The following is a 27,917-nucleotide window of genomic DNA, read 5'->3' on the forward strand; positions in this document are numbered from 1 at the left end:
TGTATATGTCCAAATACCTATAAACCTTAAAACAAACAGGCACAAATGTTAACAATTTAAATATATTTATTTTTTTCTGAAATCAATGAAACTGAATTCATTTCTTTACCACTAAGACATTGTGAGCAACTATATTACTCTTGGGTCTATATGAGACAAGGTTTAAAATCTACATTTCTTTCTACAGTCTTCCCAATTCCTCGTATAGCCCTCTAATGAACTTAAATATATTGTGTATTATAATTAAACTACATGAAAAATTATAATTGAATTTTTATTTGTATATAATTCATAATATCATATTACATGTAACATATTTATTATAATTTGACTGCATAAAAACCACACCTAAAATCATAGAAAAAAATCACAAAGATTGAGAAGCCAGATACATTGGCAGCACAGATTCACAATCAAAAAATCCTTAGAGAGGAAGGAAGGCTCCCATGTATGTTGGTACATTCAAGGGAAAAGCATCTGCCAGCTGGCTCAACCTGTTACATTTTACCAGTTTAGTTGGCTGTTAATTGGAGGCAAAATGCAGGGTAAATTACATTTTATCCTCTGTTCCCGTGTCAATTGCTCTGCTTCTTTTCACAGAACAAGGTAAGGAGAGAGACACAGATGACTCATCAGCTCTGGATGAGATCATCAATTAAAATCAGTCCTGTGCTTTCCGGTCCTTGTTATGAGATCTCTCTGCTTATTGGTTCCTACACGGCATAAAACGGACTGCACTGAGGAATTTTGCCAGTGGGGCTTTGACTAAAGTCCTGCTCAAAGCTGGACTTTAGTCAAAGCCTCACTGTAAAAAACACCAGAGAAGAAAATGTGTCTCAGAGACCTGCAGGATACAGAAGAATAGGAAAAGCAAGGAATTTGTGAGAGTCACCTGATTCTGTTTGCAGTGAGGGAAATGAGCTCGAGTCTGAAGCCACTGATTCAGCGGCAAAATCTGCGATTCCAAGGTTAGCTTTAGATTATTTATTTTCTGAAATGATGATTTTTATAGAAAGTCTATACATGACAACACTGGAATGTACTGATCTTATGCGCTATTGGAAACCTCAGTAAGAAAATTGCTATGTTGGCAAATAGCCTCAGGCATCTGGGAATCTAAAAATTTCAAGTGTAAGATTCCGTAATAAGTGTTTAGGGACTCTGACACGGCATTTCTGAATGTGATACCAGTAAGCTGCAATCGGCAGCACAGAATCACAATCAGCCATCAGCAGGGAGAAATGGAAATTTCAGGTAGATAGGCAGGATACAGACCCAAGAATTCAGATACGTGATCACCTCCTACTTACCTCATAATGATTTCCCTTTTGATAATGGGATTCTGGTCCTAAGTAAACGACATTATTTCCTGCCATCTACTCTCATTTTCATATTTTTCTGCCGGAGCAAACATAGAGAAGGGAAGGAGAAATGAGTCAGCAGCTCTGATGCAGATCTCCAAGGTTACCACAGGCTTTGTTCCTATTGGTGGAATTGAGATCATTCTAGTCATTGTTCCGGGGAAAATTTGAATGCACACACTCCTTCAGAGGATTCCAAGGCAAGGAAAGCTAATAATATTGTCAGCATAGCGAATCCTTCCTATTCAGGCTCTGGCTATATGCCAGCTCGCAGCTGCAAATATTTATAGCTGAAATCCAAATGTACATTTCACATACACGGCAGACAGCTCTTGACATCTTTATGACAAAAACCCCAGGGTAATTAGCAGTCAGGTACTGGTATATTCCAGTATTACTGTTTGGAGTCAGCTGTTATGGTCTGTGCATCATGTCCATCCCTGCTCCTGAAACCTCTCTTACTCTTTAAAGTCCTTGCACCACTATCTCTGTCTTGAACACTGCAGCATCTGCAAAGGAATAATTCCCTTAATGTTTTATTATATGACAGTGTCAAGGGCAGTCATGCCCTTTCCTATTTTCTCTGAATTTCATTGTGAAAATTGGTATGTCATTGAAGGTTTTTTTTTTCTCATGAAAACAGAATCATTGATAATATTATGCAGTAACATATTAAAGCACTATTTTACCTGTCCCCAAAGACTCTGAATTATAATATGGTATAGAATAGTAAATCTACTTCTTCTCATCCTATTGCTTTTAAGGTTCTCACAGTCTCAGATTTGCTGTATTGTTTGACATAGTCTTTGTGAATTTTCACATAAATACTCTTGTAAATGATATTTTCTCACTTTTTGCCCATTCCCAATTAGGAAATCACACAGCATGTGCTTTTTGGAAATCCAGATTTTATTGGTGAAGACAGGGAGGTATTGCATACTTCCCTTCAAAATCATTAACACAATAGATATCTTTGTTATTGTGTGTCTTGTTTTATATGCTTTAAAATTTCCGAACTTATCTTGTTCATCTCAGTTCATCTCAGATTCTAAATGTGTGTATCTGCTAGTAATGTTGAGACTGGAAAACATTGGTACTTTGGAATCAAGAGCCTCCATTTCAATCTGTAACAATATTTCTGCCATCTTTAAAATATACATATATGAAATTTCTGATTATACTATCACTTACAATATAAAGTAGGCTCAAGTGTTGCAATTGGCAAATTGTGCTTTCTTTAAACTATATAGCTACAGTTCTTAAAAATCAAATAGTAGAAATTTGGACATGCCTATGCATATGTAACCAGTAATACCCTCTGAAGATAAATTTTGACAAATAATGACATTTGAATTAGCTGAAGAAATCATGCATTTTACCTTGATATTTTGTAGTCCAGTTAGTTGTGGGTTTGACTATAACATATTAGGATGATTATTAGAAGATATAGCTATATTAATGGTTTATGAGACTGACTCTAAGATCCTAATAGTGTAATAATATTGCTTAATTACCTATATTATTAATATAAACAGTAAATCTTAATTTTATTAATTTTTTTAGATTTGTATGGGAGTCTCCAGAATGTTGTTCTTCTTTGATATATGTGTGGATTATATAAAATCACAAAGATACTTTAGTCATCCTATGGTTTCAGTTCAGGAGTCAGACAAAAGTTGTTGAATCTGTAAGAATGCCAATAATATAATCAGAGCAAAGAAAGTAGTAGAGTAGTTAGTTACATATAAAAATATCAGTGTGTACTCTAAATAATAACCTTTATGTTATTTACTGCTTTTATGTTCAAAAAATTCACAGACTCATAAAGGGTTCTTCCATGAACTGGTAATTTGAAATATTAAATACTGGATATATTTGTAATACATACATGTGAAAAAAACCTGATATACAAACATGATCATGTTTTTCTCAGAACACTAAGCATATGCAATGAATGCAGGAGCTCTGAGATTTACTTGCCTGTTTTCATACCACGTGAGGCAAATTTCAAATCTGTGCCATCTTATTTTAGTAACACATGCAAATAGTAATTTATTGGTATTTATGTATATGTACACTTGTATTATTCAATTTAAACTATGTAAATTTGCTTATGTAATTGTTTTATTACAAAAACCAGAGAATGCTCTACTGTATTCTGGGGAACATTATGAATTCAAAATATTATCATAGTATCTTTTATTATTTACAGAAATGATGAAAGGGGAAAAATAGATTTTCTCAGGTATACTAGCTTTGAAATGATGCGTATGTACTGGAAGAATGCCCATACCAAAACACACACACACACACACACACACACACACACACACACACACACACACTCACATTTTCCCTGAAGTCAGATGTCACTGCAAAGAGAGAACAGATAAATGACCTGAGGCTGGAGTACTGATATTGGTGATTACAGGGAAAATCTAGAGAAGGCATTGCAGTGATTTTATCAAAATTTAAATGTTCATATAAACATATATTAAAATGTGTCAGAAATATTACTTGAGACTAGTACTCTGAAATTAATGTCAAAACATGTACATGTAAATGCAACACTAATACAAGTATGCAGAGAATTGTGAAATTTGAAAATAATACATGTATTGTGCTTTTTCTAATTGAAAACATCAAATTGTTGCTAAATTATCATGACATTGTTAGATACAATTTTGTAATATTTTCATGTTCATACTTGGTTTTAAAATAATGTTCCTATTTAAAAAATTCCCTTATTTCTACATATTTTTATGTAAAATACATACATACTGGTGTAGGAGGTCCTTTTCTCTAAGTGTTGCTTTCATTGATTAATGAAAAAAAAAAAACTGCCTGGGTCTTTGATAGGGCAGAACATAGGTAGGCAGGGGAAACAGAACTAAATGCAGGGAGGAAAAAAGCAGAGGAGAGAGCTACCATGGAGCCACCAGAGTCAGACATGCTGAATCTTTCCCGGTAAGCTACTGCCATGTATCAATATACAGATTGATAGAAATGGATTAAATCAAGATATGAGTGTTAGCTGATTAGTGGCTAGAGCAAGTGTGTTAAGAAGTATTTTAATTAATATAATTTCTGTTTTGTTATTTTGGGGCTAAGTGAGCAGGATGGCTGGGAGGAGCAAACAGCCTTTCCCTGGAACAAATGGCACTCAACGTGATCAACAAAATCAATAAAATATATGAACTACAAAAGGTATGAATAAATACAACTGCTTATTAAAATTATTTTTTTTGCAAATAGAAATGCATACATATAAACTCACACTCTATACACATTGTGGCAATATGTGTATCCATTATTATCATCAGAGTTTCAAAAACACAATTTCGGCAATCTCAATCCATTACTACTTGGTGAGCACTAGCAGCTACAATATCATCTAGTCTGGTAATCTTCTGGTCAATCCACTACACCAAACTTTCAGTAAGGTATTGTGGTTCATTTTCTTCCTGTAAACACACACACATACAAATACATGAGCTCACATGCACTTGACCCTATATTATAGCATGGTTTTGTCCTTTCCATAATCCATTGCAATGGTCTTTCAATTTGCTTAGGACAAAAGTCTCTTCTACACCATCATGCCAAAATCTATGCATGGTATAATGCTTGTGGGAATTCACAATTAGAAAATTTGGAATAAAAAGTGCATGGTGCAGTGAATTATGTCGTGACTCAAAGATAACTCACATTTATTTATTTATTTATTTATGTACTTACTTACTTACTTATTTATCTATTGAAATTATGTATTCAAGAAGCCAGGGAGAATGCTCACCTGAGTCAACACTTGACCTGCAGCATCAAAATAACTCACATACATTTATTTAATTAATTAATTTATTTATTCATTGAAATTGTGTATTCAAGAAGCCAGGGAGAATGTTCACCTGAGTCACTACTTGACCTGCAGTAACAATATATAACCTGGGATAATTGGGTCAATTCTCCCCTTACCAATCTCACTAAATTGCTCAAGATTTTCAGTAGACAATTTTAAAATAGGCACAGTCACTGAATATTTACCAGTCATTTCTGACATTCCTTCAAAGATTTCTAACTATTGATCCCAATATCCAATTGCTGAGTCTTAATTTCTTTAGGATAAAATATATGTCCTGATTGGGAAAGGTGGTTGCTTTTGTATTTTTTGTGGGAAATGAACTACCCATAAGGGAAGGGTTCTGCTGAAGCTGTCCAAGAATTGCAAGCAAATTCCCTCATTTTTCATGGACAAACAAGATCTGTAATGGATAATATAAACTTGTTGAAAATATTTAGAATATTTTGTATTGCATGAACTACACATATATTGCATAATATTACACTGTTTGCCATTACCTAAGGCAACACTTATCAATGATATCTCCCAATTTGGTCCTTCAATTGCCCAATGGAACACTACATAGAAATCTTTGAAAATATTTTGGAACAAAAAGCTTGGTAAAAATCAATCTATTAAATCTAAAATATTTTATAGGTATCATTTGGTCCATACCTTAATGAGAAGGTAATCCAGTCTCGTCTCTAAAGCTCAACCTAGGTGCACGGTCTCATTAACTATTTATAATTCTTGTATCAGTTTCCATTTTACAGATTTCAGTGTGTGAGAGAACATATTTACATGTTTACTCCTGAAAAGCAGCAGCCATAATTAGTCCTTGGGTGTATGAGGTTACAATTCCTCAATAATTTAGAAGTGATCAGAAAAGGCACCTTTCTTTCTAAAAGATGTCAAAGCAAGCTGATATATTACATTAGTACTTTCATGGGATAGATGTTTAATAATCAAAAATCAACATTGTGAATTTTTAATATTCTTATTAATGGCTGCATCAGCATGGATACAAAATTCTGGAACAACTTAATAGGTCCCTGTATTATTTAAGGTAAGTCCATAGTCTGTTCTCCTGAAGGAAGAAATTTATTCCAAGAACTACTTGGGCCATATTACTCACAGCGGTGGACTGACTTTGTTCTGAAAACTCAGTTTTCCTCGTCAGGTAGCCTTTTCCTGTCAGGCAAGCTTTGGCCATCTACTTCCAGATCCTGGAGTATGGCTTCTAAATCCATATACTCTAGCAGCATGTGTAAAAGGAGAAAGTTGGTCACACTGAGCTTAGGTTGCTTTTAATACTTTGCCTTGTTGTAATGGTTTCAGGTCTTGTTGTCTGAGTAGATTTCCCTGATCATCTCATTGCTCTATTCTAGAAATACTTGAAATCCCTGAACAACTCCACATCGGCTCACTCCTTCTCTGGAAACTAGCTTGTAGGAAAAATGCACAAAAAAAGGTGGATGTTTGCCTTGCTCCAGGAGATCTCTGCACCATAGATGGATCTAAACCAGCCACTATATTAGAAGTGTAATACTTTTATGACAGAAGATATTCAGAGACTTCAACTTCTGTGAAAGTGAAATTACTAAGTATTTCAGGCCTTTTAGCTCCTGTTCTAGCTTTCCACCATCTTTGACTCTCAGTATTCCTAGTCAGAAGTGATTGATTTTAAAGATCTTCACTATGGTATTTGTGACTTCTTCTACAGCTTACTAGGCTCAGACTGATTGTATCACAGTCCCATAAATACTTCTTAATCTATCAGCTCCTCTGTCTGCAGAGAGTCTTCTCTTTCTTCTAACAATTTCATGGGAGCCATCTCTGCTGCTCAGGGTAGAAAACATAACTCTCCCTTTTAAGCACCCACAAATGAAGTAATTTGTGCTGCCAGAAGCAGGCATGTTTCACTGTTGAGAAAATTGTAAGTTCTTAAAAACTTTTGAATGTTATGTTCTTTAGGTCTTTGAAGTGTTGAAGACTATCTATGTAACTGAACTATATCTCTGCATATCTAGAAAAACTAAATAATGTTACTAAGATTTTGTTAGTATTGTATGTTTCTGGAGTTCTTCTGGGAGATCTTGCTCCTTCAAATAACGTTGGCCTGGAAACAATCCATATGTTCTCATCTTCTGTGGACCAAAAGCAGGACATCTTTTCAAAAATAACATATCCACCAGGTGGTGATGGTGCACGCCTTTATTCCCAGCACTTAGGAATCAAGAGTCAGAGGCAGGTATGTCTCCGTTAGTTTTATTCCGGCCTGCTATACAGAGCTAGTTCCAGGACAGGCTGCAAAGCAACAAAGAAACCATGCCTTGAAAAACCAAAAAACTAATAGAATATCTTTAGATTCAAATTTTTATGCATTGATAATATATGTTTTCATAAACCATAGGAGCCCTTGAATCAAATGTCCATCTGCCATCTTTTGTTATTTTCCAACATAACTGCAGCCTCTACTCTGCCTCCTGTTTCACCCCTACATTTGGACAACCTCTTACTCTGTTTCTCCACTGTATTCTCACAGTATGAAGGAGTTTCTCATTTACACCAGAAAGCTTGGCATAACAGCTCGCCATAACACCAGGCAACATAAAAATATAACAAAATATGAATAAATATCAATAAAACAAAAATATAAGTCCCATATATTTATGCAGAACAATGCAATCCTGCATGAGGAACAGGTTTCAAAGTATCAGCCAAAGCCACAGAGACAAATCATTCTCTGACTTTCAGGTGTCCAACTAATTGTTCAAGCATCACAACAATCACATAAAAGCAGAGGAGCTAGGTGGGACTCATGAAGGCACAGTGGTTGTTGGTATATCACACTGTAATTTCTGAAAGTCATTCAAAGTTTGTGATCTTTCTCTTTTAATTTCCAATTTCTGAGGCTTAATTTCTTTTGAATAAGCATATATCCCCAAATATTCAAAAGATGGCTCTATTTGTACTACTTACACTTGGCCAATAACAAACACTAAAAGTACATGATTCTGTTGAAGCTGACAATATATTAGAAACTTACTTCATTTATGTGGACAAGTTAGTCATCATCATTAAAGCATAAAATAAAACTGTGGAAATTGAAATGTAAGATTTTATGGAGCCTGAGCCACAGATTTCTGCCTTAATATAAAACTTTTTGTCATGCCCTGAAGCAAGATGTTCTAATTCTATTTTCTAACTTGATATTTGAAATTAACTGATGAAACGCTAACTGCAAATTTTTTGACAATTTCAGTGGGCCCAGGGGATGGTCCAGAAAGAATCTTTTAAATATAGTACAACATTATGGGTTCTTTTGTTATGGAAGAAACAGAAGGCAATGCAAGATGTAAAGGTCCCATTAACTTTCATTAATGGCTTTTAAATCTTATATCAATTTCCAATTTCCAGATTTATTTTTCAGGAGAAACATCTATAACTATTTTTTTCTTCTGTAAAACAAAAGTCATAGCTAGGCACTGGCTATACTAGTGTCCAATATCTAAGAATATTAAAATAAAATAAGAAATATTACTCTTATTTCTAAATGGTCTCAAAGCAGACTTAAATACTATAATAGTATTGTTCTAGGCTAGCTTTACCTATCAAGTATCCAGTTTCGGTGTCTCCAATTAATCTGCTTGGTTACTGCAGCATCCTGAAACAATTCATCAGGTCCCTGAATTAATTGACATTAGCCTTCAGTCTGCCCTTCAAAAGATATAAGTTTATTCCAGTCCTTCTTGTCAATGAAGTAACTTGGGCATATACTGCTATTTCAAAATGTAATTGCTGATTTCTTTTTCTATGAAGTCACTCACCAGTAAGCATATGAAAAGAAAAGGGAATTTGTTGGGTCAGATTTCTCTGATCTGTGACCCAACATCTTTCTTCATGTTTGTTTTTTACAGCAGATAGTCTCCATTTGACAGGTAAGCTTTGTCCAGGTGTTTACATTTTCCATAGTTTAAGTCTTCTAAAATTCTGTACTCCAGCAGCATTTGCATCAAATGAGCATTTGAGCCATAATGAGCTCGAGTTGCTTTTAATTCTTTGAGGTTTTTGAATGGGCTCAGGGCAACTAAATTATTATTTCTCTTGCACTTATCTTTGCTCAATTGCTAATAACATTCATACTTTCTCTCCTCAGCAAGTACCTTCCCAGAAACTAGCTTGCTTGAGAGATACACAACACAACTGGTTGTTTACACTACTCCAGGTCTCTGCATCATTGCTTGATCTAAACCAGCCCTTGGGTAAGAGGAGGAGTGCTTTTGTGATTAGAGGAGATTTACAGAGTTTCCAACTTCTGTGAAGGTAATATTGCTAAATTCCTCAAGCTTTTCAGATCCTGCTTAATTATTCCACTAGTTTCTACTTCTCAGCATTGCTCACCAGAAGCAAAGGACCTGAATCCTCCCTATTCTTGTTCTTAGCAGTTTCTACCTATCGTTCTCTCTAGGCACAGGCTGATCATAATCAAACAGTACTATAAATGTTTCCTCATCTAACAGCTCCTGTGGTGGATAGGAGTGTCCTGTCTCATTTCTAACCATTGCAGGCAGAACTACTTTTTACCTATTATGTGCAAATACAAACTCACCCTTATGAGCCCCCACAAATGAAAAGAATACTTTGTGTTAATTCCAGGTTATAATGGTCTTGGTATTTCACATCAATTTTTCTGTGTCCACGGGACCATGCTTGGGAAATCAAAGGGTAAGTTTCTCAACAAATTCTAAAAACTTTGGTTTTTGAAACTGATCCACCTAAGCTCCTCTAGCTTGTAAATTATCTCCTAGGCAATTGCATAGTCACTTAACTACTGATTTTCTTTCACAATACAAATTTATTTACAATTATATTCTCTTATTTTTCAACCCATGTTCACTTTTACTTTTTTTCCCAAGCACTTACTCTTTACTTTACACCTGTGGAATCGTCTACCTTTTGGTATTGATCAAGCAATATGTCCATATCCCATTTTCACTTCTGAGGAGCCATCATTTATTGTCCTGACCTACCCATTTCCATACTTGTGGAAGGGATAAGATTAAGATAAAAAATTACAAGAAAAACTATATAGATATTCAAGACACACAGTGAATACTGTTATATATCTCAAGTTTATTATTCAAAGTTCATATATATCTCAGTCCAAAAATGATTTAGGAGGCAAAACTTCCTTGCCATGATACAAAGAACAAACCAAGTAATATTCTCTTAAAATCACCAAGCAGGGAGCAACCACACCCTAAGTCAAAATATCATTATTCTTCTCACAATGTCCTATAACAACACGATAAGTCAAATCATCCCAGCTTATACCCTTCAAGAAGCAAGTGTAGATCTGTGGAATTGGTGAGTCTCGTGAAGCCACCATGGATTTGGTGTATCTCACAATAATTTCTGAAAGTAGTTCAAAGTTTGCCATCTTTCTCTCTTGATTTCTGATTTTTTATGATTAATTTCTTCTGGATAAAACATATTTCCCAAATATTCAAAAGACAGCAATTTTTTTTCTTTCACTTGGGAAATTACTAACCCTGAAGGGACAGGATTAAGATGAAGTTGACCCGATATTTCAAACAAACTTACTTCCTTTATAAGGACAAACAAGTTATCATCCTTTATTGGATGACATAAACTTGTTGAAATTGATCTCTAAAAATTTGTGTAGCCTGCGAAACAGAATTCAAGCAAAATGTAAATCTTTTTGTCATATCATGAATCAAGATATTCCAATTGTATCTTCTAATTTGAGTTTTGAATTGACTGATGAAACACTAAATGCAAATCTTTGACAACTTTGAGGAACCCAGGGATAGAAAAAAATATAAAAAAATCTTGTAAATCTAAGACAATGTTATTGGTATCTTTTGATGTGGAAGATTGTGAAGGCAATAGAAACAGTAATTACGCTAATTACTATTCTTGAATCTTAAATCAATCTCCAATTTCTAGATTTCATTGTTAGAGATAAGGTCTATAACTATTTTTTTCATGTAAAGGAGAAGTCATAGCTAAGACTGATTATATAAGAGTCCAATATCTTAAGATATTCAAATGTAATCAGATATATTATGTTTCATTCTAAATGGTCTCAAAGCAAACTTAATAACTGCAATAGTATTGTCATATGTTTGCTATTCATCTCTCAATTGTCCAGCTTCTGTATCTCCCGTTAATATGTTTGATTAGTATGTCATCATAAACAATTCATCAGGTCCTGATTGAGTTTATATTAGCCTGAATTCCACGAGACAGAAGTTTATTCCAGGAATTCTTTTTTTTAAAAAAAAATGTTTGTTCTATGTAACTCTTTTTATAAATTTATTTTTAATTAAAGATTTCCACATTCTCCCCTCCTCCCATTTCCCTCCCCTTCTACGCATCCTCTCCCTCTCAAGTCCAAGAAACAGTCCTGGTTCCCTGCCCTGTGGGAAGTCCAAGATGCTCTCCCCTCCATCCAGGTCTACGAAGGTGAGCATCCTAACAGACTAGGATCCCACAAAGCCAGTACATAGAGTAGGATCAAAACCCAGTGCCATTGTCCTTGACTTCTCAGTCAGCCCACCTCGTCTGCCACTTTCAGAGAGTCCGGTTTGATCACATGCTTCATCAGTCCCAGTCTAGCTGGCCTTGGTGAGCTCCCATTAGATCAGCCCCAACATCTCAGTGGTTGTGCACACCCCTAGGGGTCCTGACTTCCTTGCTCATGTTCTCCCTCATTCTGCTGCTCATTTGGACCTTCGGAGCTCAGTCTGTTGCTCCAATGTGGGTCTTTGTCTCTAGATTCATCCTTCGCCAGATGAAGTGTCTATGGTGATTTGAAAAATACTCATCAATATGGCTATAGGATAGGGCCATTTCAGGCTCCCTCTCCTCAGATGCCCAAGCATTTAGCTGGGGACATCTCCATGGACACCTGGGAACCCCTCTAGAGTCAAGTCTCATTCCAACCTTAAAATGGCTCCCTACCTTAAGATATATACTTCCCTGCTCTCATATCTGCCCTTCCTCTATCCCATCAGTCCCTTTCCCCAAGCTCTTCCCATACTCCCCTTCTCATTTTTCTCTCCCCATCTCCCCTTACTCCCATGCCACCACCACCCCCAAGTTCCCAACTTTTGTATTCCAGGCATTCTTTAAAGTTGAATTAACTTGGGCATATGCTGCTATTTCAAAATTTACTAGCTGATTTCTTTTTCTATGAAGTCCCTCACCATTAAGCATATGAAAAGAGACGGGAATTTGTTGGGTCAGATTTCTATCATCTGTGTCCCAACAATTTTTCTGCATGTTTGGTTTCCCGCAACAGATAGTCTCCATTTGAAGACAAACAGTGTCCTGGTTGCTTTTAATTCGTTGAGTTGTTAAAATGGGCTCAGGGCATCTAAGTGTTTTATTTTTCCTGCACATAACTTTGCTCTATTGCAAATAACATTTATGCTATCTCTCCTCAGCTGGTACCTTCTCTGAAACTAGCTTGCTGAAGAGATATACAACTAAATCTGAGTGTTTGCAGTACTCCAGGAGGTCTCTACACCATTGACTGCTCTAAACCAGCCCTTGTGTAGGAAGAGGAGTGCTTTTCTGATAAGAGGAGATATACAAACTTTCCTAATTCTGTGATAGTGATATTGCTACATCTCTTAAAATGTATAGCTCCTACTTAATTTTTCACCATTCTCTACATCTCATCATTCCTCACCAGAATCAAAGGACTTCAGTGCTCCTTATTCTGTTACTTATTGCCTTCTTCCTATAACTCTCAAGGCACAGGATGATCAGAAATACAGAGTACTATAAAATATATCCTCATCTCACAGCTCCTATGGTGGATAGGAGTGTAATGTCTCACTTCTGACCATTGTCGATGGAAATACTTTTTACTTATCATGGTGGAAATCCAAACTCTACCTCATAAGTACCCACAAATTAATAGAATACTTTGTGCTGTTTCAAGGTTTTAATTGTTTTAAATTTTCACCTCATTTTTTTGTGTTTCCAAGATACCATCCTTGGAAAATCAAAGGGAGAGCTGCTCTACAAATTCTACAAATTTCTCTTCTTGAAACTGTTACACGTGAGCTGCTCTAGCTTTTAAAATATCTCTAAGTGGACCTTGGGAGCTCTGCCCAGTGCTCTGGTATGGGTCTCAGTCTCTATTTCTATCTATCACCTCTAGAAGTTTCTATGGTGATATTCAAGTTAATAATCAGTCTGATTATGGGACAAGGACAGTTTAGACACCCTCTCCTCCACTGCCCAAGGTCCTAGCTGGACATCCCCAGGAAGACCTGGGAACCCCTCTAGAGCCAAGCCTCTTGCCAACCCCAAATTGGCTCCCTTAATTAAGATATCTTCTTTACTGCTCCCATATCCATTTTTCCTTCATCTCAAACATCCCACTTTTCCAAGCTTTCCACAGCTCTCCTCTTCTCTTTTCTCACAACTTCTGCCTACCCCCATGCTCTCAATCTTTTCTTTATGGTGTCTTCTTCCAGTTTCCTGGAGGATCTATATGTTTTTTTCTTTGGGTTCACATTATTACTTAGCATCTCTAGAATTGTGAATTATAGGCTCAATGTTCTTTGTCTATCGCTAGAATCCACCAATGAGTGAGTACATACCATATTAATATTTTTGGGTCTGATTAATCTTACTCAGGATAGCGTTTTCTATTTCCAAACATTTGCATGCAAATTTTAAGATGTCATTGTTTTTTACCATGGAGTAGTACTCTAATTTGCTGATGTGCCACATTTTCTTTATTCATTCTTTCATTGAGGGGCATCTAGGGTGTTTCCAAGATTTGACTATTACAAATAATGCTGCTATAAACATAGTAGACCAAATGATTTTTTTTCCAAATGATTTTATAGTATGATTGGGCATCTCTTGGGTATATTCCCAAAAGTGTTATTACTGGAACTGAGGTAGGTTGTTTCCCAATTTTCTGAGAAACCTCTACACTGATTTCCAAAGTGGTTGTACAAGTTAGCATCCCCACAAGAAATGGATGAGTGTTTTTTTTTTTAATTCACATCCTCTCCAGCATATGTTAACAATGGTGTTTTTGATTTTAGCCATTGTGACAGGTGGAAGATGATATCTCAAATTGGTTTCATTTGCATTTCCCTGATCACTAAGGAAATTGAAAATGACCTTATGTATGTTTGGCCATTTGAAATTCTTCTGTTGTGAATTCTTTGTTCAGTTCATACCCCATTTTTAATTGAGGTATTTAGAATTTTAAGGTCCAGTTTCCTGAATTATTTATATATTTTGGAGATCAGACCTGTGTCTGATGTGGGGTTGGTGAAGATCTTCTCCTATTCAGTAGGTTGCCTTTTTGTCTTAATGACTCTACCCCTTTCTCAACAAAAGATTCTCAGTTTGTATAATTTTGGCTTTTTTTTAAAAAATCAGGTGTTCATAGGTTTGTGAATTGATATCCGGGTTTGATTCTATTCCATTAGTCAATGTCTCTGTCTCTATTTAAATACCAACCTGTTTTCATTACTGTAACTCTGTGATAGGGTTTGATGTTAGGGATGGCAATGCCACTGGAAGTTCGTTTATTGTATAGGATTGTTTTGAATACCATGAGTGTTTTTTTCCATATAAGCATTATTTTTGTTCTCACAAGGTCTGTGAAGAATTTTGTTGGAATTTTGATTGGGATTGCACTGAATCTATAGATTTCCTTTGGTAGAATAGCCATTTTACTAAGTTGATTCCATGAATCCATGAGCATGGGAGATCTTCCCATTTCCTGTTATCCTCTTCAATTTCTTTCTTCAAAGCTTTAAAGTCCTTGTCAAATAGATCTTTCACATCCTTGGTTAGTGTTACCCCGAGACTCTTTATGCTATTTGTGGCTATGGTGAATTTGATGTTTCTATGTTTTCCCTCACTGCTTCTTTATACTTTGTGTATGGGAAGGTCACTAATTTTTTTTATAAATTGATCTTACATCATGCCACATCACTGAAGGTATTTTTATGCTCTAGTATTTCTCTGGTAGAGAATTTGGGTCACCTATGTACACTATCACATCATCTGCAAATAACAAAATTTTGACTGCTTTTTTTCCAATTTGAATCTCCTTGATCCCCTTATGTTTTCTTATTGCTATTGTTAGAATACCAAGCACTATATTGAAGAGATGTGGAGAGAAAAGTTTTCACTTTTTCCTGATTATAGTGGAATCTTTGAGTTTCTCTCCATTCAATTTGATGTGAGCTGTGGCTGTAGTCAGCACCACGAAGTGTTTGTCCATCCACTTAGACAGCGTGCCTGATCTATTGGGGGCACATCAATTCCAGCTGGACAGGGACTGAACGAGCATGGGATCAAACTGGACCCTCTGAATATGGCTGACATTTGGGGCGGACTGAGAAGCCAATGATAATGGCACTGGGATTTGTCTCTAATGCATGTACTGGCTTTTTGTGATCCTAGTCTATTTGGTGGCACAGCTTCCTAAACCTGAAATGAGGGGGGAGGCCTGGACTTCCCGCGGGATAGGGAACCGTGCCCTCTCTTAGTACCGGAAGGGGAAAGGGAAGAGTAATGGGAGGGAAGTAGGAGGAGGGGGACACAGATATTTGGAATGTTTTTATTTATACAGAAATAAAAATAATAAATAACAAAACTTTAAGACATCTCCAAGCAATTGAATAGTAAGTTAACTACTAATTTTCTGCCCCATTACAACTTTATTTACAACTATATTCCCATGTTATTCAACTTATGTTCACTCTTAATTTTTTTCCAAGTACATATTCTTTACTTACATTTATGATATTCTCGACTTGCAGTATCCATAATGCTATACCACCATACTCAAGCTTCACTTCTGAGGAGCCATCACTCAGGATCTTTACTGAACTATTCCAAGTTGGGATTAAGATTAAGATAGGAATTAACAAGAGAATATTTATAGATTTTTGTAGGTAATGCAGTGAATATCGTGATCTGTCTCAAGTTTATTATTCATAGTTCTTATGTACCTCAATATAAAATTGGGTGTGAGGCAAGATTTCCTTGCCATGATACAAAGAACAAACATAGTAATTTCATCCACACATCTCCAAACAGAACGTAACCACACACTAGGCAAAATACTCTTTTTCCTTGGCACAGTAGTCTGTAGCAACACCTTAGGTCAAAGCATCCTAGCTTATACCCTTGAAGGTGCAAAAGTAGGTCTGAATTCTCTGACCTTGGGACACATTGAAAAGGATTCACATAAGCACATGTGAACTCATGAATTCCAAGTAATAGAACAAACTACTTAATTCTTGTGGCATATCAAAAATTCAGAAATTCCACCTTTCATACTGACAAGATAAATGATGCCTGATCCTTATTGGAGTGAGATCACTGAGAAAGAACATTAGTTGTTCTTTTTTTTCAAGGACATTTACCAAATTTGTCTACTAATGTTCCAGTAGGTAGATTCATACTGAACAACATACAAGTTGCTTAAATGAACTGAGTTGTCATTAAAGAGAGAAAAGGATACAATCTTCAGATATAATAGTGATTTTTGAAGGGCAGTTGTTTTAAAACTGGGATGTGATAAATTTATTCCTATTAATATTTGTATATTAATAGAAGAGAGGCAATTTTCAATGGTCTGAAGAGATACCAAAATGCCAACCAAGTAGGAATTATATGAGCAAGGGAGGTTGAACATCTTCAGAAACTTACATAGAATAGAACCAAGTTCATGGGAAATCATGAACTCTATATCAACTGCTATAAAGTCTATTTTCCACTGATCTAGGGTATCTGCTTCTGGGAGATAGATGTGTAGCTTGGTCAATTTAAGGGGCTGGGAGGGAGACCAGGACTCATTTCTGGTACAAGATCTAATTTTAGAAACAATTCCGTAAGTTTGGATGTCTAATACTTCTTGATAAGTTAGGGTTTGAACTGAGTCAGCTTAATATGTCAAGTTATGATGCCTCCCCAAGTGTCCCCTATCCTTTGGGAAGAATTGATGAGGATGGACTGTGGGGAGAGAAGAATGGGAAGGGAGAGTCTGTGGGATAAATTTATTTAGAATGTAAAATGAATGAAGAGAACGTAAAAAGAAAGCAATTACTTAAATTCCCTTTTATAAGTGTTTCATGAATACTACCTCATTTAAATAAAGAACTAACATTTTTAAAAAGACCAGCAGAGACACTGACACGTGCATATCTATAAACACCCAGCTGTCTGTCTAGAGTCTTTTTTGTCCTGAACTTTCTTTACTGAATATCTGCATTGTTCTTTGATTAGATGAGACAAATGTTAAACTACAATATTAGTTGCAATTTAACACTGCTCAGAGTAAAGCATGTCTTGATGCATGGCATTTGGAGCTGGCTCCTCACCTTTGGTTCCCTTTGAGATGAGCTTCATGGCTAAGGTCTCAGTGAGTCATGATTGTCACTGCACCTCTGAACATTATTTGGTCTATTCATACACTGAGTAGCACACAGTCCATTGCTAATAAACCTTATGATGTATTTGGATGAAGGAACACTTAATAAAGTTATGTTCCTGGTAGTCACCAGCACCCAGCTCATAAAACATCGCTTAAAGAGCCATTCCACTCTTTTCCACTTGCATTGATCATAGCTGAACGAAAACACTTAATCAGAGCCACATTTGATTCTATTTTTTGATTGCTTAAAAACTTTTAGATATCTATTTTTATTTGTTTTATGCTAATTAGTTTCCCCACATCAGAATATCTTAGTAGAAAGAGTTGTGTTTACCACTTGACAGTTCCTGAGTAACTAATGAGAAAATTATTATTATTTCTAAACACTCAGCAAATAACTCAGGTTATTACTAGTTAACATATAAATTATGAATTAATTATATTTCTTATATGTGCTCTACCATGTGGACTTGTATTTTCTCAGTATAATAATTACATCTACTTCCCACAGCTTCTCATGATACCGAGCCTCCTCCATTTTTTCTAACTATAATTTTGTCTGTTTCTTCAGCCTAAATTTATACTACTTAGACAATATTCAGTCAGAATCATTCTTAAATCATTTACAAGGAAATATATTCACACTATATGAAGGAATATTTCATACCATGTTCTTCATTAGTTAATGCACTCTCTCTTTTTATTTCATTTTATTTTTATACTGATGTCCACGTAAATTGCCATAATTACTATCATCTTGAGAAATTTTATGATTAAATTTATTAATAATATTGTTTGTATATATATATATATTCTTAGTAGAAAATATCTATGTTTATTCCTCACATATTTTACTTACTCAGCAGTGATGTCATCCTCATGTCTACATACTGAAGAACAACATCATGAACATTTAATGTAAACCTGCCCAGATGATTCTAAATATCTTACCACAGACTGGGCTATTATCTACAACTGTCTTACCATATGGCATTAATAAACTGGTTCATTTTCTTAGTCAGGCTTCCACCCACAGTCTGTGACATGACATAAGCAAATAATACAATTGCAAAGAGTAAAAACACTGTGACTTTGTTTCCAATGAGATAAAAAAAAGCCTAATACAGGGATATAGTTCAGTATTCATATTTTTGTCTCCAATTGAAATTATTCAAAAGCTGAATTACATTAAAAACAATAAGTTATATATATAAAGCCTCGCTTTTGCTTTTTAATGTATTTTTATTCCTTGTTTACATATGATTTACATGATATCTTAAAAAGACATATCACTGATACAGGTAATTTCATTATTTTATTTCATATGAACATATCATTTTTTTTCTGTTCCCAATACATCTAGACTTTGCTAGATAGAATTCCAGAGAATGGGTTCCCTAAAATCAGAACATGCAGGATGAATCAATCCTGGTCCCACTGGGCCTGGGCCCACAGTCTGCCCCAGTCATTCAACTCTCCCTCACATTCAGAGTGCTTAGATTGTTAGTATCCTAGTTCCGCACTGTCAGGCAGAGTTCCTAGATACCATCAGCCTAGGTAAGCTGTTTCAGTGGGTATTCAAATCACGACCTTGATCTCTCTTGCATGTATTCTTACAATTCCTATTATTCAACTGGATTTTAGGAACTCAGTCATGTCAGCAACTGTGGATTTCTGTATTTGCTTCCATAATTTGCTGGATTTAGGTTCTATGATGATGACATTTAAGATAGTCATCAATCTGACTACAAGGCAAGGACTGTTCAAGTACCTTCTCAACTATTACTCAGGGTCTAAGTTATGGTCATATTTCTGAATTCCTACAATTCCAGGATTTAACTATTTCCATAATGTTTCTATCATTTATTTTAAATTTTTCCTTCCTTGCTATCTCTTTCGCTCACCAAACCTAGTTCTTTCCTCTTCATTACTATCTTTATTCTTATTCTGCCTTCCCTTTTTACCGCATCCATATTTTCCCAATTTTTTCATGATATTTGTCTTTTTCCTTTTCCCAGGGTTATCATTTTTTCCCTTAATGTTCCCCTTATTAGTTTGGTTCTCTGTGGGCCTGAGTTTTAGGTTCCCTATTCTATAATTTATAGTTGTTGTTCACCTGTGATTAGATACAAAGCCTCCTCATCATCCTGGTCTAGGTCACCTACTTTGAATGGATTTTTATAGATTCATTCCTTTGCCTGCAAGTTTCAAGATGTCTTAGTTTTTAATGCTGAATAGTTCTTTATTGTGTAAATGTGACCACATTTTTTAAAAATCTATTATTTGCCAATGACCATGGATTTTCTTCCATGTTGCTCTTATTTCACTATATGCTTAAGGATTATAGAGGCAAAACCTAGACATTTTTCCACTTTTGACATTATTATCAACTATTAAGAAAAGATAATTTAACATTGGTGTATACAGAGGACCATATCATATTTGGTGAGTAAGTAGAATACAATGATCTTCAGAGTGGTTAATTATGGGGTCTGTGATTTATACTCATTATCTTAATTTTTATGCCTTCACGGTTACATTGAAAATTGAAACAGTCAGGAATATGCTCATTTGGAAATTTGAAAAACAGCAATTAATTTTTAGAATATTTTTTTTCTAATGCAGGCATGCTGATATTGTACAATTCCAGGATATTAGAGTAATCTGGAAACAGGAAGTTTTCTGAGTATTCATGGACAGCTAGGTTAGAATGGCACATTTAAGTCCCAGGAGGACACCTATCGCAATTGCACAAGTTTTAATAAATAACTGCATCAAACCACCATTAGTTAATACGTAAGCACTTTTGCCCTAAAGAATTTCCAACAACTGTAACTAAATGCATAATTCTCGTAGTAAATTCATTGATCAAAACACACTATGCACAGAAGAAATACAATGAAATCAAAACTTTTATTAGAGTAGCTATTTTTAGTCCTGAGCTAATTGAGAAAGAAATATAGAACTATTATCAGCGTTGTTTGCTATGTAGGGCACTTATGTACCAATAGATGGTTTATAATTAATGGACATACAACTTCCTTAAATATATTCTGAATATATTAAAGAAAAAAATATGGTTCAGATTTAATAGTGATTAAGGAATTTTCACAAGAATTCTAGTATTTGGAATCTAGTGGATTTTTAAAACAAATACCTATAAATTTATATTAAGACAATATTTCAGGTATATTAATTACATATGATGAGACATTATGAAAGTAGCTTCTTGCAAAGGTAGGGGTGCAAATATCTATAAGGACTTAAAAACAGGCAAAAATAAATGTTAATAATATAAATATATTTAATTTTTTTCCAGAAAAGAATTAACTTGAATCATTTTATTATCGTTAAGACACAGCGGGATACTTTATTACAGTCAGGTCAATTTCAGGAGGGCTTAAAATCAATATTTCTTTCTACAATACATCCATCGCCCTATACAATGTTCTAATGGACTTCAATATATTATGTATTGTAATTCATCTACATGAACCATTGTAATCATATATTATATTTATATACTACATATTACATGTAGTTTATAAAACATAAATAATTATATTTTAACTGCATAAACAAACACATAAAAATAAACAAAAACAGATCAGAAAGAATAAGAAGCCAGATGCACCTGACAGCGCGAAGTCACAATCAAAAAAGCACAGTTAGGTATGGAGGCTTTCATGTATACAGCTAGAATCTAGGCAAACGGAGCTACAATGTTGCTGTGGCAACCAGTCTTAATTAGGCAGGTTTGTCTGTTGTTAACTGGAGGCAAAACAAAGGGTAAATTATATTTTATCCTGTGTTCCCCATAAGTGGCTCTGCTTCTTTTTACAACACGCAGGGAGGAGGGAGACAGAGATGAATCATCAGCTCCGGATGAGATCACGATGTAAAATGCAGTCCTGTGCTTTCAGGTTTGAGAGCTCTCTTCTTATTGGTTCCTAGATAACATAAAAAGGACTGCACTGAGGGATTTTGCCAGCCAGTCTCCTGGCTAAAGTCCAGCGTTTAGCTGGAATTTAGTCAGGAGATTGGCTATAAACAAACTCAGAAAGAAAATCTGTTCCAGAGACGTGCAGGAGACAGAAGCTATAGATACCTAGTAAAAGCACAGAATTTCTGAGATTCCCCATGCTTCCGCTTAGAGTCACCTGTTCCTGCTTGCAGTGCAGGAAATGTGCTCGAGTCGCGGAAATCACTGCTTCAGCCTTAATATCTGTGATTTTTGATTTGTCTTTGATTATTCATTTTCTGTAATCAAAATTTTAGTTTGCGAGTCAATACCTGACAGAAACCGGGAATGTACTGATCATATGCCCCACTGGAGTACCCACTATGATAATTGCCATATCGGGGGATACTTCCGGCATCTCAGAATCTGAAAATTTCAAGTGGCAGACTCCACAGTCAGTGTTTCTAGGAAGTATCACATGGCATTTCTGAATGTGATACCAGGAAGCTGCAATTGGCGGTGAGGAATAATAATCAGCCATCCTCAGGCAGAAATGTTCGATTTCAGGAAAATAGGCAGGATACAGACCCAAGAAGAGGGACATATGATCAACTCCTAATTCCCTTGCAGTGCTTTCCCCTATGATAATTGGATTCCCCTCTGTGAAAAACTGCGTTGTTTTTTTTTTCTGTCATCCACGTTTTCTTTCATTTTTTTTTTTTCTGCCGAACCACACCTTGAGAAGGGAGGGAGAAATGAGGCAGCAGCTCTGATGGACATCTCCATGGTTACCACAGGATTTGTTCCTATTGGCAGAATGGAGATCATTCTTGTCTTTGGTTCGTATTCCAGGAACAATTTGAAAACACACACTCCTGCTGTCTGAGGCAAGGACTGCTAATAACACTTTCAGCATAGCAGGTCCTTATTCGGCATGCTCTGGCTATATTCTATTTCTCAGATGATCATCTCAGTAACCAAAACCAAATTGTATAGCACTAAGTAGCAGTCAATGTTGAATTGTTACATATCAGACTTAGGCATGAGTTGGTGTCACCAGAGATTGTCCAATCAAATATGGGTGCTGGATGGGAGAACGTTGAAATTTTAAATAAATAAATAAAAAGACAAAAAAAACAGTTCTGGATTTCAGTCTCCATAAATACACCTACAAAATATTCTCCCAGCTAAAGCTCAGGTAAGACTTGAAGGTCTGGTGGTAGTGGTAGAAAGATTTTTAAAAGCCAGATAAACAGGGGGTTTTCTGCAAGACGGATTCTTTGTGTTGCATGAGTTCTAATCGGAATTAATAATAATAAAAAAAAATCTCGGAGGCATAAATAAGGGTAAATGATGAAAGATCCGAGAGACAAAGGAACAAGTCACAGTTAACTCTTACCTTGCTAACACCTCACCAGAAAAAAGAGTCTGTTCTCGTGTCTCCTCCTACCTTATACTCCTCTCTCTAGCCAGCCATATTACTTCCTGTCTGTCCTTACAGGCCTCCAGACCTCTATGGTTAACTAATAGCTAGTTCTGTTCTCTGATATTAAGGCAAGTTTTATTTTTTTGAACACAAGCAAAATATCACCACACCTTTGGACTTAATAATTCAATTGTCCTACTATCCTTTAGTGAGTTGACAATATTGGAACTATACAACTTATTCTAACTTTTCTCTCCTGTAGACCACTTAATTTCAATGAGTATTATCTTTGCAAACAGAAAAATACCTTTAGCTTTTTTGGTATAAAATATTGCTGACAATTCTCTATGCTATTTATATCACTTATTTGACCTGTTTATTTGAAGGTTATTTTTTCTTACTGTACTTTGGATTGATAGATTTTGTACTTATTATATTTGATTGCTCACATTTGCCTGTTTTGTTTTGTTGTTTAGCATTTCAGCATTCTGTTCCACGGTCTAACCTCCTGCTTCTGATGGGACTTAGAGTTGTTTACTAGTGTTTTCTACACATAATGTTACTGTTTGTTTTGTTTCTTTCATATTTTCTCTTATTTTCAGCAGTTTGATGATGTTTGGTTGAAGTTATATAAGTCACCATGGTAAAACCTGGCACCAAATAACAATTTACTGAACGTTTTTGTTCCTCATATCAAATGAAAGCAAACATTTTGAAGAGTTCTTGATGGGGCAATCTTTCAGTTGACAGCCACAAAGTGACATTACTTGTGGCTAAAAGAAACAATGATACTACCTAGCCAAATATTTTTTTAGATATTATGCCTACCAAAAATAAGGGATAAAAGGGTTAATACATTTCCCGATTATTCAACAACATTTGGAATCAATTTGTAGCCTAAAAACAATATTTACTGAAGAGTAATAGATTAAATATTAAACTCCACATAATTAATTTCTTTAGATACTGGGTAAGCATTTCATAACATGCAATAATCCACAGTTTTAACTTAAAGAATAAGAATGATCAGGAATGCTAAACATAAAGATAAATGTTTTTAAAGACCTGAACAATTAATACAAGAATTATAACAAATAGGTAAAATTTGGTAAAAAGAGAAAAACATTTAGTATTATTTCAAATAAAGTTACAAAAGATCATACTGAAGTCTATGAAGATCCTTCTAATTACGAATACATCAGTATCATATTCATAGTCAGGCATGTTATCTGAATGCGAGCCTTCTAAACCAATGTGTACCCATTGGGAAGACATGGAAGTAAATGCATTGGTATATAAATTTCTGTATTACACTTTTTTGTTTCAATGAGCACATATTGTGATATTTTTGTGACTTAAACTTAAGTAATGCAAACAAACAAACGAACAGAGAATGGAACAGTATATACATATTTGAGGCAGTCTAGACACAGAAATTGGTGGGTTCAGTAAAGTTTGTAACAGAAATCCCTGGTTTCCTACTCTGGCACTTTCTTACTGTCCCAGAGTTAAGAAATCTAATTAAGAAGAAATAAATATCTCCTCACCTAACTTTGAGGGGTTAAATTATGAGTTCACTTTTGTTATCAACCTGAAGTACATTTTTAGCAGAAAAGAATGTACAAATCTTTTCACTGTTGTAGAGAACAAACCATTATCTTTTTCCTCTTATTCCACATTCGCCTGTTCATCCTGGGCTTTTTAATGAGACGACTTTTTGTTGTGTCCTGTAAGGTTTCTATTATCTCACTTTTTATTCTGCCTTTTTTCTCTCTTTCCCAGCACATTCTGATTTGACAGAATAATCTACAATGAGTGTTTTAACTAAGCATACTTCGAAATTAGAACCCTCCATATGAGTCTGAGACTCTCTGAATCAGGTATTCCCTTGAAGCATTGACTTTCCAGCTTTATATTCCTTTTAAAGTATCCTTAACCACTGCAAGTTTTTCATGTTGTATTTGTGTTTCTTTTTGTGCTGTTACTGCTCTTGGAGGTCCCAGATTAGCAACATGGCTGTTGCCTTTTTTGCTAAGTTTCTTTTCACTTTTTTACTCAATTTTCCTTTCATTATGTACCCTACTTTTTCTCATTTAGTACATTTCAAGTTTCTCAACTGTCTGATGCTGTATACGCAATGCTGGTGAAACCTTGTATGTTTGCATTGACCCAAATCTTGTCATTAGTGAGTATGACATCTTTCTATGTAACAAGAGGGTCTAGTTCTATACTTTCTATAACATTATAGGCTACCTGGCCACACATTCCCCTTGCATGGTTCACACATGTACATCTTGCTTCTATCATTGGTGTGTTTAATCTGTTTCTAATTTTATACATGTTCTGTTGATTATGCCGCTGTCAAGTATAATTGCTGTGATGAAATATGCTTTCTGTATTGACAATGTATCAATTGAATTAGCAAATTTGCATCTCCTTTCATTAATGCAAATCTTTATCTTGTCTCCTCTTTTGTTGCATAGAGATAGATGGCAGAGAAAAAAAAGTACCAGAGCAGATAAATTGTTACTCTTTACATGACATAACTTCTTGTACAACTTTATGTTGAAATATATTTCATGGATATAATCTTAACCTTGCCAACATTTTGTTAGTCATAAGATCTTTAAAAGAACTGAAATGGCTTCTCTCCTGCCCATTGAGGATGTAAAATTATCACCACAGATATGGTGATGGTCACCTTTATTACTGCTGATGCAACACAAAGCAGAAAGAGCACAGAGAGATGTTAAAAAGATCATCACACCTATGAGGTCTCACAGTGCTTACTTCCTTATGCCTCTGCTTAGGTGAAGCATATGCATTCAAATTAGAATCCAAAGAACTCTTTCCTCTTCTGTGACAGGTGTGATAAATCTAGAAATACCTTTGTCTTAATCAAAAGAGGCTGTGAACATTCCCTGGCATGGCCAACAAGACGTTGTAGCTGTAATGAAGTTCATGAATTTGAGATGTGCAAGTGATCGTGTACTATTTAGTTTAGCTATCTCAGTATACCCACAGAGGCCTTTATTGAGATGATAAGGGACCTAAAAGATAATGTAAGAAAGACAAGCATTCACTGAAAAGGTAGGATGTCACCTGTCACTTTGTATGGCATCAGTATGGACTTTTGTTCAAAAGTCCCAGAAGAAATGCTGCCTCACAACACCTTGTTTTGAGTTGAGAAAAATCCATTTTTTGTACACAAACAATCAGGAGTATTATCCACTTGTGTTGCTTTAAAACAGCAAAATGTTTGCTGATTTGTCTCAGCAGAAACAGGAAACTAATACATTGTCCAAAGAGGCAGATTCAATTTGTGATTTACTGATACAGTACAGGGGCCCAGCTAACTTCCTATAGAATGAAATATGTTGAATTACTTCTCACTTGGACCTTTTCAAATGAGGTTCATTTTCATTTTGACAACCTAAATATCTGTTCCCGACATTTTCCCTTAGGCTGAATTTACTTTAATATCTTCAGCTATTCACCACCTCTGCCTAGGTTTGCTAAAATGACCTAGTCATACAATACAAAAAAAGCCCTAGATGTTCCTTGCTCTATCTTCAGTAGAGCAGAATCAGTGAACCCTGAGGACCTGCCTTTTATTGGAGCAATACATTCTTCCATCGAGATGAAGACTTATTTTTGCAATCAATCATCTTTGCAATGATACAACATAGGATCACAAAGCTTGTGGAGGCTGAGTTGCTGGAAGGATAAAATCTGCATTTTGGAGCGTAAGCGCATCCGTGCAAACACACGCACCACCAGAGGGGATGTCTTTCTTGCTCTTTATAAAAAGAGGATACTCAGGAAATAAAATGTTTTGTACTATAAAAAGAATAAATAGTCATAGTGTCCTTAGTTATGATAAAATATAAGATGCATATGAATATCATAACTGTGATTATTGCTAGGTAACTGTTTTTATATGCAATATTAGTATGTTAAAATTAAATCTTTCTCTTTTATTTAGAAAGAAAAGGGAAGCTGATTTTGGAGGTGATATATTCTGTGAATATCTTGTATTGCCATTTGTTAATAATTAAGCTTAATCAACCAATGTCTTAGAGTAAAAAAAAGCCTGAATGAGCTATATAGACAAATTAGGAAGAGTCACTGAGAAGTCATGAAGCTGCTGTCAAACACAGATACCATTCCTGGCATCTGCTAAAATTTGCCAGTAATCCACGACCTCATGGTGGTCCACAGATTAGGAGAAGTGGGTTATTTTAGGATATAGGAGTAAGCTAGCATTGCTCTTAAGCTATTGGCCATACAGTATATTAAATGATATAATTTCTGATTGGTTATTTCAAGTCAGGGCATTAGGATACAAGCCATCAGCATCTGCCGACAGATCTACTCCTTAAGATATGCTGTCTTCAAATGTGCAATAAATGACAGAGACAACCAGCTATGTAGGCTATCAGCCAAGTTTCATTTTTAACATTTGAGCAAACAACATTTTCTTAGACATATTGACACTGACAGACCATTTTCAAAAGCAGGAAGAATTTTAAATTCATCTTACCCAGTCTTGTCAAAGTTTGGCAATCTTTTGTACTTTAATCTTGCTTGTCCAGTTCAGACATCTTGCATTTTTTCCAATGTCAGGACATGGGGAGTTCTTTGCACAAAGGCCAGTTTCGCCAAGCTCTGAGTGGATGTGTTCAGTGCCCCACATGCTCTTTGGAATAGACTGGTGCTGTCAAAGGATCAATGTGTATTCTCCTTGTTACTTAGCTTGTCTGGCCTTGTGGGCTATAGGTTTGTTTTATTTGGTGTTCACTGATGATTGGCTACAAACAATCGTCATTATTCTGATCTGTGTAAACTCAATCAAGAGGGACTTTACTAGG

General features: G+C 35.4%; 1 long non-coding RNA gene across 1 annotated transcript; it reads left to right on the plus strand.

The window, feature by feature from the left end:
* Positions 1-747: 747 nt before the first annotated feature.
* Positions 748-27,398, plus strand: LOC142837376 (uncharacterized). Its single transcript, XR_012908258.1, has 6 exons — positions 748-968; positions 4,473-4,568; positions 6,591-6,673; positions 9,362-9,528; positions 24,829-24,926; positions 27,376-27,398. It is a non-coding gene; the product is annotated as an uncharacterized LOC142837376 (long non-coding RNA).
* The last annotated feature ends 519 nt before the right edge of the window (positions 27,399-27,917 follow it).

This window comes from Microtus pennsylvanicus, chromosome 18, assembly GCF_037038515.1.
Source record: "Microtus pennsylvanicus isolate mMicPen1 chromosome 18, mMicPen1.hap1, whole genome shotgun sequence".
NCBI lineage: Eukaryota > Metazoa > Chordata > Mammalia > Rodentia > Cricetidae > Microtus > Microtus pennsylvanicus.